Consider the following 12464-nt stretch of genomic DNA (forward strand, 5'->3'; position numbering starts at 1 on the left):
CAACAACTGCAAGAAGCTTGGTGGAGTCGGGGAGAATGTCATCCTTAGAAACGACGTGGCCGAAAATTGTGTGTTCGGGCCGCAAAGCGGCATTTTTTATCATCTCCTGGAGCCCAGGGCCAGTGAGACAAGGGAAGACGTGCTTCAGGTAGAGGAGGGGAGAGGCCAGTCAGTTGTAAAGACGAAGATGTCGTCAAGATAGCTCAGGTAGGTCTGTCACTCGAGGCCACTGAGGATTGTTTTTTTTTCATTTGTTCGAAAGTGGCGGGGCCATTCCAAAGGACAAACGGCATTACGGTGAGATAATTTAAGCCGTAAGGTGTTACAACGGAAGTTTTTGAGCGATCAGCGCCAGCCGTCGGTCCCTGCCAGACCGCAAATTCAACGAAGAAAAAAACTCGTCTCCATGCAAGGAGTCCAGTGCGTCTTCGGTGCATGGCAACGTATAGACATCTTTGCGTATGATCTTGTTGACCCGGCGGTACTCAACCCAGAGCCGGATTGAATCATCTTTCTTTTTCACCGACACAACCGGAGAAACCCAGGCACCGTGGGAAGACTCCATGGCAAATCGATGACGCATATCGTCCACGTGGTCATGACTGACTCAGCTCTTAGAGGCCGACACACGATAAGGACGCTGGCGCAAACAGGCGTGTGCCTTGTGTTAATGGTTTTCGCATGGACAAATGTGAGGGCAAAATCAGTGTGAGGAAGGTCGAAGGAAGAACTGAAGCTCTGGAGGAGGGCGACGAGTTCAAGGAGCGCTGAAGAAAGGCCAGCGTGAATGGCATGTTGGAAAAAGTCGTGAGTTGTCAGATCGGTCGCAAATTCGCCAGAGACGAGCACATCAACGTAAAAGGCAGTGGTGGCATCGATCACAGGATATCTAAGAGAACATTCTAGTTCTTCATTACGCCCAGGGTATTAGCCACAGAGCATACCCGACGGGAAAGAAATCCGGATCGAGACGTCACTCGCACTCCGGCCATTGTGGATTGTGAGAACAGCAACCGCAAACAGAGGGTAGAGTTTTCAGGAAGCGGCATCGCAAGGTGTGAAGGAAGCAGTTGAATTAGTACAGGCGAGTACAGGTGAGTGGTTCGAGTGTAGACGAAAACGGCGAAATGTCAGCATCAGTCGCGACAAGATTGGCAGACTGGGTAGCGACGTCGGGCAAGGTGCCTCACAGAGGGGTGAAAGGCACTGGCACAATCTATAACGGCACAGTGAGTCGAAAGGATGTCGCATCAGTGGATGACGTCGTGTGAGCAGTGTGACAAAAATAAACTTGATGGTGTACAAAATGTGTTGGATGTGGACCCGGATCGTGCCTGCGGTTGAGGGACTAATGTGCTGCGGATAGGGATGAGGAGCGAAAACGCGGAGTGGGGTGGTCACCATGCGGAGTCGATGCAAGAGAGTTTGAGTGACGACAAATACTGAAACGCCCGTGTACACAAGACAGACCGAGAACTTCGGCGCATTCCACGAATACTTCGATGAGAGCGGGACGACACGGAGGGCTTGAAGAGTTCGAAAGAAGCGCAGTTCTTCGCTCGGGACTGCGACTGTAACTTTACCTCAAGGGCAGCATCAGGACGTCGCACCATCGGAGAAGGCAGACGGCGACGATACAGAAGGCGATCGGCGAGTGGCGCAGGTTTGGAGATCCTGTAACACAGAGAGAGGGTCAGGTGGTGTTCGCGGCTAGGGTGATTCGGGATCTTGCGGTTGGAATCACAGATCACTCCGATAAGGCGGAAAGCTTTGTGGCAAAAATGTTTGACATGGTCCAGAAGAGCGCAGGCGTAGCAAAATGGTCCGTTATCCGCGGCATGCCAAGGGTTCGTAGGGTTTGCGCGGAAGCTTCAGAAAGTGGCACGGGACGGAGAAGAGGCAGGCTGGTAGGTATCAGGGGCGGGCGGGTGAAGCGGTTTGACCACCGCTTGAGCGTACGTCAGAGGTACCGTCACTGGGAGCAGATGGCAGGATGGAAACACATCAGCGACGTAGTCCTGCACGCCACGGCCTATGGAAGGGGCGAGAGACGGAGCCAAGTGAGGACCAAGGCAGGCGGGTTCTTGTAAATGACGGTGTAGGGACAGCTAGCGGGCGACCTCTTTGCTAACGAAGGCTTTGAGTTATTGTAGCACAGGTAAATACTTAGGAGTAGGACCTCCCAGGGCTGATGCAAATACCACCTCGTCGCAGACACCGCTGCTCCGCTTAGAAGCTCGCTTCTTTCGGAACTCGTCGTTTCCCTGGCGAAGCCTAATGAGCTCAGTGACGATGTTGGGATTTTTCGTTAGCAGCATCTCCAGTACTTCGTCAGCAATTCCTTTGAGAGAGTTATTGATCAAGTACAATGCGGGCATGGCAGGGTTGGCGGTTTACAGAGGTCAACGATGTCCTCAGTGTAGATGGTAACGATGTCTCGGTGGGCTGAGCGCGATCATTGAAGCGTTGTTCCGGTCGAAGCTTGCGCACTGCAATGCGCTGAAGCAATTCAGAAAAAATCTTAGATACGGACGAAGCGGTCTGACCGATTTCATAGTTGAGAAATGAGAGGTTCGCCACGTCCGTGAGATAAAAGGTGATGCTGCTCATTTTGAAAAAGTCGTTCACTTACTGTACGTAGCTGCTTACTGGCTGGTATGATGACAACTAGTCTTCGACATCTTGGTCTTGGGCTTCGAAGAGGTGAAGGTTGCACTGCCTTTAGATGCCTGAACCAAGGTCAGTGGGGGAGATGGGGGCCGATATCGAGGTAGTCTCCTCTTTCATGGTCGACAAAGGGGCAGCATAAGTGCTACGGAGTTCCAAGATCGCTGGAGACGTGCCGAACACCTGCACCAGCGTTTAATCGGGGCGATCAGAGAGACCGAGCAGTTGGTATACATCGTGCAACGTAGCGTAAGCTTGTTCCTGTTTCCTAACTGACATAGCACATACCCACGAAGGGGAATTTGTCAAGTTTCAGTGAGGAGGGCAAAGAGAAGAGGATAAACTGTTTGCGAGGTAATGAATATGCTTAGTGTAATAAATCAAGTATTAATTCCAGTGAAGGAGAAATAATGTCGGCCGTGTTTTATATTTTTGAAAATTTTTAATACATTTAGCCATTATAATAAGGGAATAATTACTCATTGACGCCCACCCAAGCGCAGCCATACGGCTACAAAGGAAAGCTATACAGCTTTCTCAGAAACTTCGCAGTTAAAGAAAAATTCGTCCCACTTCGAGTTATTGATCAATTCGCTCTCGCTCTACCATAAATAAGCTTGCCGTCCCGGTTAGCTCAGTTGGTAGAGCGATTGCTCCGGTGAAGTGGTGGTCCCGGGTTCGAACCCCGGACCAGGACGAATTTTTCTTTAACATCGAAGTTTCTGAGAAAGCTTTATAGCTTTCCTTTGTAGCCGTATGGCTGCGCTTGGGTGGACGTCAATGAGTAATTACTCCCTTATTACAAATCTACTCCACCTTGGGGGATTCCCCTAAATATTTGACCAACATTTAGCTATTGAATCTGCTTTGTCAGATGTGGCCAGCACCAAGAAAGAGAGCAACTTCGTCTTCGGCCGCAGCGTAGCCTCAGCGCATGCCGGCAGCGAAATGGTGAGTTGGGACCCTGCGCATGCCAAAGTGCTTTATTCTGCACATTTTGCACAGTGAACATATGGCGAGATGGGCATATATGACGTGTTTTTCTTTTAAAGTTTTAGTTGCGACAAGCGCTCGTGTTGTGTTTTTCTCCTATTCTGGTCCTAGTTTTTGGCGCTAACTACAACATAAATAGAGAACATTTTGCATCGTGAATTTTTTCCGTTGTGTATATCTGGTGTTTTGATGCTTTTGGTTTTGATGATTTGGCGTATTGACCATTTTGTGAACTCTTGAGCATGTGTACTATTGCTGCAGGATTTGCAAGAGAGACATTGCACTTGAGTCGTGTCGCTCTTTGTCTAGTGAATTCTACACGCTGTCTCCCCCTACCATGATGGAAAAACAGGTCATTATAAGACGTAAACAAGTAACTGAATCATGGCTGGCGCAGAATTCAGGGCAGCCTCCAGTGTACACGCGCAGTGCGTACACCCGTTTGATGTTTCCTCCCGGGACATATGGTTCCGCAAGACTGGGTATGGGCACGTGTGTGTTCTCTAGTCGTCTCTACGCGACTGCTTACGTATTATTTACGACGGTTCTTGCGGAAAGGCCAGCTAAGTTGAAATCTGTAATGCGGAGTAATATCGGAGCAGCAAAATAGCGCACCATGATCGAACATGATGACGTGACTTGAGTCGGTGACGTGCCTAGAGAAACTTAGTCATGTGGCATCATTAGTGAGAAACGAGCAAGGCTTTGAAAACCATTTCGTTTGATAATAGTGCACTGTGTTAGGTGGTGGTGCTGGTGTAAAACATTTATTTATACTATATACAAGAGAGGTATTGCTTGGACCGTGCCTGAAGGGCCCGGCCCTCACAATCACTAGGAGGGATCCCTAGTCCGGGACCCCTGTGGCCTCCGCGGTGGCCCGGGCACTTGTCACCAGGGCTCGTTGGTCCTGGAGAGTTGAGCAGCCGAGCAGGGCAGCCTCCCAGTCCTGTCGGGTGGGGTGGGGGTGGGGTGGGGTGGGAAAGCAGGATTGGCAGGGCATGCCCACACCATGTGATACGTGTCCGCAAACACTTCCCCACAGTGTGGACACTCGCCCGAAAAGGCCGAATTGAAATGTTTGAGCACTGCCGGGCACAGTACCGTGTTGGTGTAGAGGCGAAGGAGCCAACGCTCCTCTGCCTTCTTGAGGCCTTTAAAGGGGGGTGGGTATCGGCCGTGAGCGTTTTGATACAGCTGAGAGATCTCCCGAAAAGTAATAGCCGGATTAAAATACTGTGACTTAATCTTTCCAGTTCCTCTGCTCACAGCCAAAGAGATATTCAAGAGCCATGTTGTTAGACATGCATCCCGCCTAGGTATAGAATCAATGCTTTACACTCGAACATGGTCAGGTAGCTGTAGTCACTTGTGACTCAGTCATGTAGCTTTCTTATAGTGACAGCCGAGGAGCGCTTGGAAAAACATTTCGTTTGATATGCATCTTGCCTGGGTGCAAAAAGAGTTCACTGCACTCGAACGTGGCCACGTGAACCGAACTACTCATGATTACATCGAGCGAGCTCTTCCTCCCGATAGCCAAACAGAAACTTTAAGACCTGTTCCGTTTGATATGCAACATGCCTGGGCAGAGACTCACATCGCATGTTGTCACGTGATTATAGTCACTAATGACTAGGCCATGGGGAGTCACTATGGTGATAGCCGCGCATGCCCACAAAAACACTTTTTTTGTTTTGCCCCATTCCCAGGTAAAAAAAAATAATTTGCTATACTTCAGCATGGTCACCTGACGACAATAACTAAAGAACACTTCAAGCAAGCTTATGACAGTGATAGCGGCAGAGGGCTACTAAAATCATTTCGTTTGATATGCAATATTACCGGGTTTCAGTATAATAAAACGTGAACACGTAAATTATTCGTTTCCATCAAACTGAATTCAATTTCAAATAATTTGTCTGACAATCTTAATTGTACAGTTAAGAGAAAATTTCTAGGAAACTCTTCGAGGGCTGTTGCGATGCGGTATATTGTCAGTTGAAAATAATTCATTTCAATTACAGCAAGCTTTTTCTTGAAAGGGGGTGCGGTTGTTTCCTGAAACGTTTCTTTCCACGATTGCGATCCACTGTTGAGAGGGCGCACACCAAGTAATCAGCTATGCTCGTTGACCGCGCGTTGCAATGATCGCGCGATGACCGCGCGCAGTAAAGCGATAGGGAGGAACGGACTGAATGATCGCGAAACCGTTACCGAGTACAAAATATCGAACAGCACTTGGGGGGGAGTGAAGATAATGAGTGATTAATCTGGTTCATTACGGCGATGTGCAAGTGCAATCCACGGATGATCAATAGCTGTGTTTGGCCTTATTGTCATAGTGTGTTATGTTGCCACTTTTTTCCCTTACGATGCATATTCAGCTAACCGAACTAACACATGCAAACATCCTTCCCTCTTCTCCTGTCTTTATCTCCATCGCAGTCACGCCGAAACAACAAGCAGTCCCTGCGTATACTTGGGTGACACGGTTGAGTGGGCGGCTATAAGCACACACATTCTCTCTCTCTCTCTCTCTCTCTCTCTCTCTATATATATATATATATATATATATATATATATGTATATATATATATTGGTACGGGACGGCGGGCCCGCTCAGAGAAAGGCACGGAGAGTCGCAGGAGACCCAGACACAACCGGCCGCAGCAGTTCTTTCGTTCTCTACCTTTCGCGCTAGCGCCGCGCGCTCTCCCCTCGCGCTCGCTCCGCGCCTCTTCTTTATTTGTATACCGCCGCGCGCTCTTGGTAAGCGTAGGTCGTATGCCGTTACAATATATATATATATATATATATATATATATATATATATATATATATATATATATATATATATATATATATATATATATATATATATATATATAAGGATAACAAAATCTTCAAGGCAACTGATTAAAAATATAATAAGTTGGGGAAGTCACATTGAAAAACTTAACAGATTTATTCAACGTTTCGACCAGGGACTGGTCTTTTTCAAGAATGATCATACAGTGCATGGAAGGGTCTTCTTATAGCAGTGAACATAGCACACACAGGGCTTGAAAAAAAAATGAGAAAAAATCAAAGGGGAAAGAGGAAGACAGCCGAGACACGAAACCCAAACGTCAAGGTGCGCCAGCAAAGGCGCCGCCGTGAAAGAGGTGAAAGAGGGTGGTGGGCCTGGGCGGGCACGCGACTAGTTAAGGGAAAAAAAAAAGCGTAGGGGTGGTTAACAAAAGAAGGCAAGTGCCTGCCAATTGTGTGCGTAAGTATCGCCTCTAGCCACCTCTGTGTGGCCCCGCGCGACTCCAGAAGAAAGCACGAGAACGCACAGGTTGCGGTTGAGCTAAGTGTCTCCACGGGTGGCACGCGGACCCCCAAAACCAGATGAGGTTGCATATGAAGACCATATGGAAAGCTCCTTCTTTACAGGAGTAGAAAAAAGAATAAGTAAAGACAAAAAAGACAAAAAATGGCACTGCGATGGCCGAAGGAAACAAAACCACATGAGGGTCGCACGTGAGAACCACATGGATAGGCTCCTTCTTTACAGGAGTGGGAAAAAAGTATAAATAAAGACAGAAAATGGCACTGCGATGGCCGAAAGGAACAAAAACACACACACGCAGAGGCGACATGAATACACAGAATATACACAAAATTGCGTCACTTTTGTAGCATTCTTTAGCAGAGGATATGTGGGGAAATGCGTAAAAGCCCACAAATTAAATTAAAGGCAGCGCCAGAGTGTTAGAAAGTGTACCAAAAAGGCAAATTTCATTACAGGAAACACCGCTTAGGAATAACACAACAACAATATTAGAATAAATACAAATGGCACGCGAGATAATAGAGGCGCCCAAAATAATAGAGTTCAAGAGTGTGAAAAATTGTCTCTATTTATTATCTCGCGTGCCATTTGTATTTATTCTAATATTGTTGTTGTGTTATTCCTAAGCGGTGTTTCCTGTAATGAAATTTGCCTTTTTGGTACACTTTCTAACACTCTGGCGCTGCCTTTAATTTAATTTGTGGGCTTTTACGCATTTCCCCACATATCCTCTGCTAAAGAATGCTACAAAAGTGACACAATTTTGTGTATATTCTGTGTATTCATGTCGCCTCTGCGTGTGTGTGTTTTTGTTCCTTTCGGCCATCGCAGTGCCATTTTCTGTCTTTATTTATACTTTTTTTTCCCACTCCTGTAAAGAAGGAGCCTATCCATGTGGTTCTCACGTGCGACCCTCATGTGGTTTTGTTTCCTTCGGCCATCGCAGTGCCATTTTTTGTCTTTTTTGTCTTTACTTATTCTTTTTTCTACTCCTGTAAAGAAGGAGCTTTCCATATGGTCTTCATATGCAACCTCATCTGGTTTTGGGGGTCCGCGTGCCACCCGTGGAGACACTTAGCTCAACCGCAACCTGTGCGTTCTCGTGCTTTCTTCTGGAGTCGCGCGGGGCCACACAGAGGTGGCTAGAGGCGATACTTACGCACACAATTGGCAGGCACTTGCCTTCTTTTGTTAACCACCCCTACGCTTTTTTTTTTTCCCTTAACTAGTCGCGTGCCCGCCCAGGCCCACCACCCTCTTTCACCTCTTTCACGGCGGCGCCTTTGCTGGCGCACCTTGACGTTTGGGTTTCGTGTCTCGGCTGTCTTCCTCTTTCCCCTTTGATTTTTTCTCATTTTTCTTTTTCAAGCCCTGTGTGTGCTATGTTCACTGCTATAAGAAGACCCTTCCATGCACTGTATGATCATTCTTGAAAAAGACCAGTCCTGGTCGAAACGTTGAATAAATCTGTTAAGTTTTTCAATGTGACTTCCCCAACTTATTATATATATATATATATATATATATATATATATATATATATATATATATATATATATATATATATATATGTGAGAGAAGCCAACAGCCACAGAAACCAACGGACAGAAAGGATTTTTCTTACATTTATTTATTTAGGTTGTGCTGTCGTTGATTTAGAATATTATTGAATATGTTATCGCATAAAGCTAACTGATTAGGAAAGCTGAAGAAAAGACAACCACATGCCGCCGGTGGGATCCGAACCCACGACCTCCGAATTACGCGTCCGGTGCTCTACCGCTGAGCTACGGCGACAGCTGTCAAATCTTCTGCTTTCGGGGGTATTTATCTTTACAAATAACGTAACCTTAAGAGTGTTGATCAGCGCCACCCCACGTTCTTAAGCGGCGGACGTAGCACGTCCTGAGGTACTGCTGATATGACGTAGAACGTCATCGAACGGCGAGGGTGGAAGCTGTGAGAGAATCCTCTTATGCTTCCTATGGCGTCAAGGCTGCCAGAACCGAGGCACTCGCTAAGCAATTAAGCAAACAAGGGAAGGCGAATGAGGGGCTCGTTATAAATATGAGAGAAGCCAACAGCCACAGAAACCAAGGGACAGAGGGGATTTTTCTTACAGTTATTTATTTAGTTTGTGCTGTCGTTGATTTAGAATATTACTGAATATGTTATCGCATAAAGCTAACTGATTAGAAAAGCAGAAGAAAAAACAACCACATGCCGCCGGTGGGATCCGAACCCACGACCTCCGAATTACGCGTCCGGTGCTCTACCGCTGAGCTACGGCGACGGCTGTCAAATCTTCTGCTTTCGGGGGTATTTATGTTTACAAATAACGTAACCTTGAGAGTGTTCACTAGCGCCACCCACGCTTTTTAAATGGCGGACGTAGCACGTCCTGAGTTACCGCTGATGTGACTTAGAACGTCATCGAATGGCGAGGGTGGAAGCTGTGTGAGAACCCTCTTATGCTTCCTAAGGCATCAAGGCTGCCAGAACCGAGGCCCTCGTTAAGCATTTAAGCAGACAAGGAAAGGGCAATGATGGGCTCGTAATAACGAGCCCATATGCGGTTCGGGTATCCACTGAGATATGAGAGAGACAGGCATCGTTTCCTTTCCTTAAAACTAATTTTCTTTTTATTTTCCTTCACTTACGACGCGGTTCGGGTGTAAACCGAGATATGAGTGTTTCCTGGCGCACTGTTTGTTTTTTATTTATCTTTTTATTTGTGATATTTGATTTCTTTCATTTTTTCTTTATTTTTTGCTTCTGTGCTTATTTTTCCGCGTGACTTCACTCGGTTTCGCGCATGCGCAGAATATGGCTTTTGGTTGGTTTATGGTTTATGGGGTTCAACGGCCCAAAGCGACTAAGGCTATGAGAGACGCCGTAGTGGAGGGCTCCGGAAATTTCGACCACCCGGGGTTCTTTAACGTTCACTTACATCGCACAGTACACGGGCCTCTAGAATTACTCCTCCAAAGAAATCCAACCGCCACGGCCGGGATCGAATCCGCGTCTTTGGGGTCAGCAGCCTGGCACCATAACCACTCAGCCACCGCGGCGGCAGAATATGGCTTTTGCAGCATACGCGACATACGCGAAGTTGGGCTCCGACCCTCGTAGTGAAGCTTTTAACTTCAAAAACGGAAGTGTCACCGAAACTGAACTATATTTGATTCCAAGAAGGCAATAGCGCCGAATAATTGTAAGAAAAACAACTAGGACACCGACGGCCTAATTACTGTTCATATATTAGTAATTATCATTCAGCGATCCAAATTCGCTGCTTAGCCGCATATAGAAGAAAAGGTTTTCGTTGGCTAAATATTAGCTGGGACGAGAAAACGGCTGTGAAGAGTTGTGCGGAGCCTTCGTTTTATAGTGGTTTGGAGCGCACAGTAGAAAGTAATACCATTTGTGAGCAAGCATCTCTGTAATTCTGAAGCCCCAGAACTTCCCACACACCCCGCCGTGCGAGGACAGAGTCCCCGAAAACACTATTTGGTTTACTTACACCGATGAAGAATCAGCCAGTCTGGGCACTTGCGCGAAAGTGAACGTTGAATTTAAACGCCTACGTTTGTTTCAACTGCTTTCTGAGAGCCTGGTTCTCTTCTTATTTTAGAGACCGACTTGCCGAAATATAAGCAAAACGCACTTGATAACAAAAACATGTCATCTCAGAAACTGAAGATAATTATCATAATCCTAACGTAGCACTTCTAGCATATTTCCGCTCCTCAGAGATAACCATAATTTTGCGACTGTTTCTTTGGCGCGAAGCTGGCAAGAAACTCTACCGGCGTTCAAGTAGCTTCAAAGCGAATCAGGGAACGGTCGATCGAGTGTCCCTCCGAGAGCACGAGTTGCTGCAGCCGTGAGTTTAGTGGCGACCGCCGTACAGCAAGGAGCAGTGTGATCAAATTAAACGCCTTTTTCTAGCGAAGTGCTCGCAAACACAAACAAGCTGTTATCTTCATCATCATCATCAGCCTCAATATGCCCACTGGAGGGCAAAGACCTGTGCCATATCAGTTTAATTAACCCAGTCCTGTGCCAGCAGCGGTCACACTATACCCGAAACTTCTTCATACCATCCGCCCGGATAACCTTCTGTCGCCCCCTTCCACGCTCGCCTTCTCTCGGAATCCAATCAATAACTATTAAGGACCATTGATTGTCTCGCCTTCGCATTACATGCCTTCCTATGCCTATTTATTTCTCTTCATTTCAACCGGGATATAATTTGCACTCGTTTCTAGTCGTTGTTGTTTACCTCCTTGAGCCACTCAGTGCTCTTCCTGTCTCAACGTTACCCTATCGTCTTTCTTTCCATAGCTCGCTGCGTGGTTCTCAGTTTAAGTTGAACCTTTTCGTTGTCCTCCAGGTTTCTTCCCCATAGGTGAGCACTGGCAAGATACAGCTGGCATAAACTTTTCTCTTGGGGGATAGTGGTAAACTGGCATTCATGATCTGAGAGAACTTACCAAATGCGCTACACCCCATTGTTATTCTTCAATTTTTTTTCGCTCACGTGATTCGGATCTGCGGTCACTACTTGCCCTAAGTAGAGTTATTCCCTTGCCCCTTCCAGCCCCTCATTGCTGTTCCCTTCTGAGAGTGTTGAACCTTACTTTGAGTTTGTGCATATTAATTATTAGACCCAGCGTTCTGCTCTGCAAAAATGCTTTGCATCTCATCATGCCTTGCATGCGTTGCCTAAAACTTTGCATGATCATGCTTTGCATTTCATCAACTATGTGACTGACCCAGGTCATGTCATAAGTGAATCTCAGATTACTAAGGTATACAGGGTGAGTTTATTAACCATTATTAGTTTTTATTTTAAAAAACTTCGTGAGGTATGTTGCTGTGGTCTGTTGTGCTTGTTAGTAGAGAAAGAAGGTCATTATGTCCCTGATATAATTGGGCGTTTATATACTATATGTGAGTAATAAACGTTTTTAGTTTCATTCTAGGCGCATGGTAGTATTACAAAATTGATGGCTGTCAACAAGTCAGGCGTTCCTTGCACAAAGAGCATTGTTGTAAAAACTGGGTATTTTAGCTTAATTTCGCCACAAATACAGGATGATGCAGCAAGTGAACATTTTGACTTGATCTGATTTGGCAGAAACGGTCGCTTTGTGTTGTTAGATTTGGACCCTAAGTAATTCTCTTGAGCCAATAGGCTTCGAAGATGATTGACAGCGCTTACAATGAGGACATTGATGACACAGTGTACTAGGAGGATTTTTTTTTGCTCTCCACTACCGCAGAAGAATGGCGATTGTATTGCGCACAGTTATCACTCTTCGAAACCACATCTACATGTCAGTCTTCTTTCCTGCCGGTTCTTTGTCAGCAGCGTGTTTTCTTTCGCAGTGGCTGATACATTCCCTACTTTTGTAGACTTATCAGTCACCATTGTTTTCCTACGTTTATTGTGGTTTCCTGT

This window comes from Amblyomma mixtum, chromosome 2, assembly GCF_055824585.1.
Source record: "Amblyomma mixtum isolate Tamu chromosome 2, ASM5582458v1, whole genome shotgun sequence".
Lineage (NCBI taxonomy): Eukaryota > Metazoa > Arthropoda > Arachnida > Ixodida > Ixodidae > Amblyomma > Amblyomma mixtum.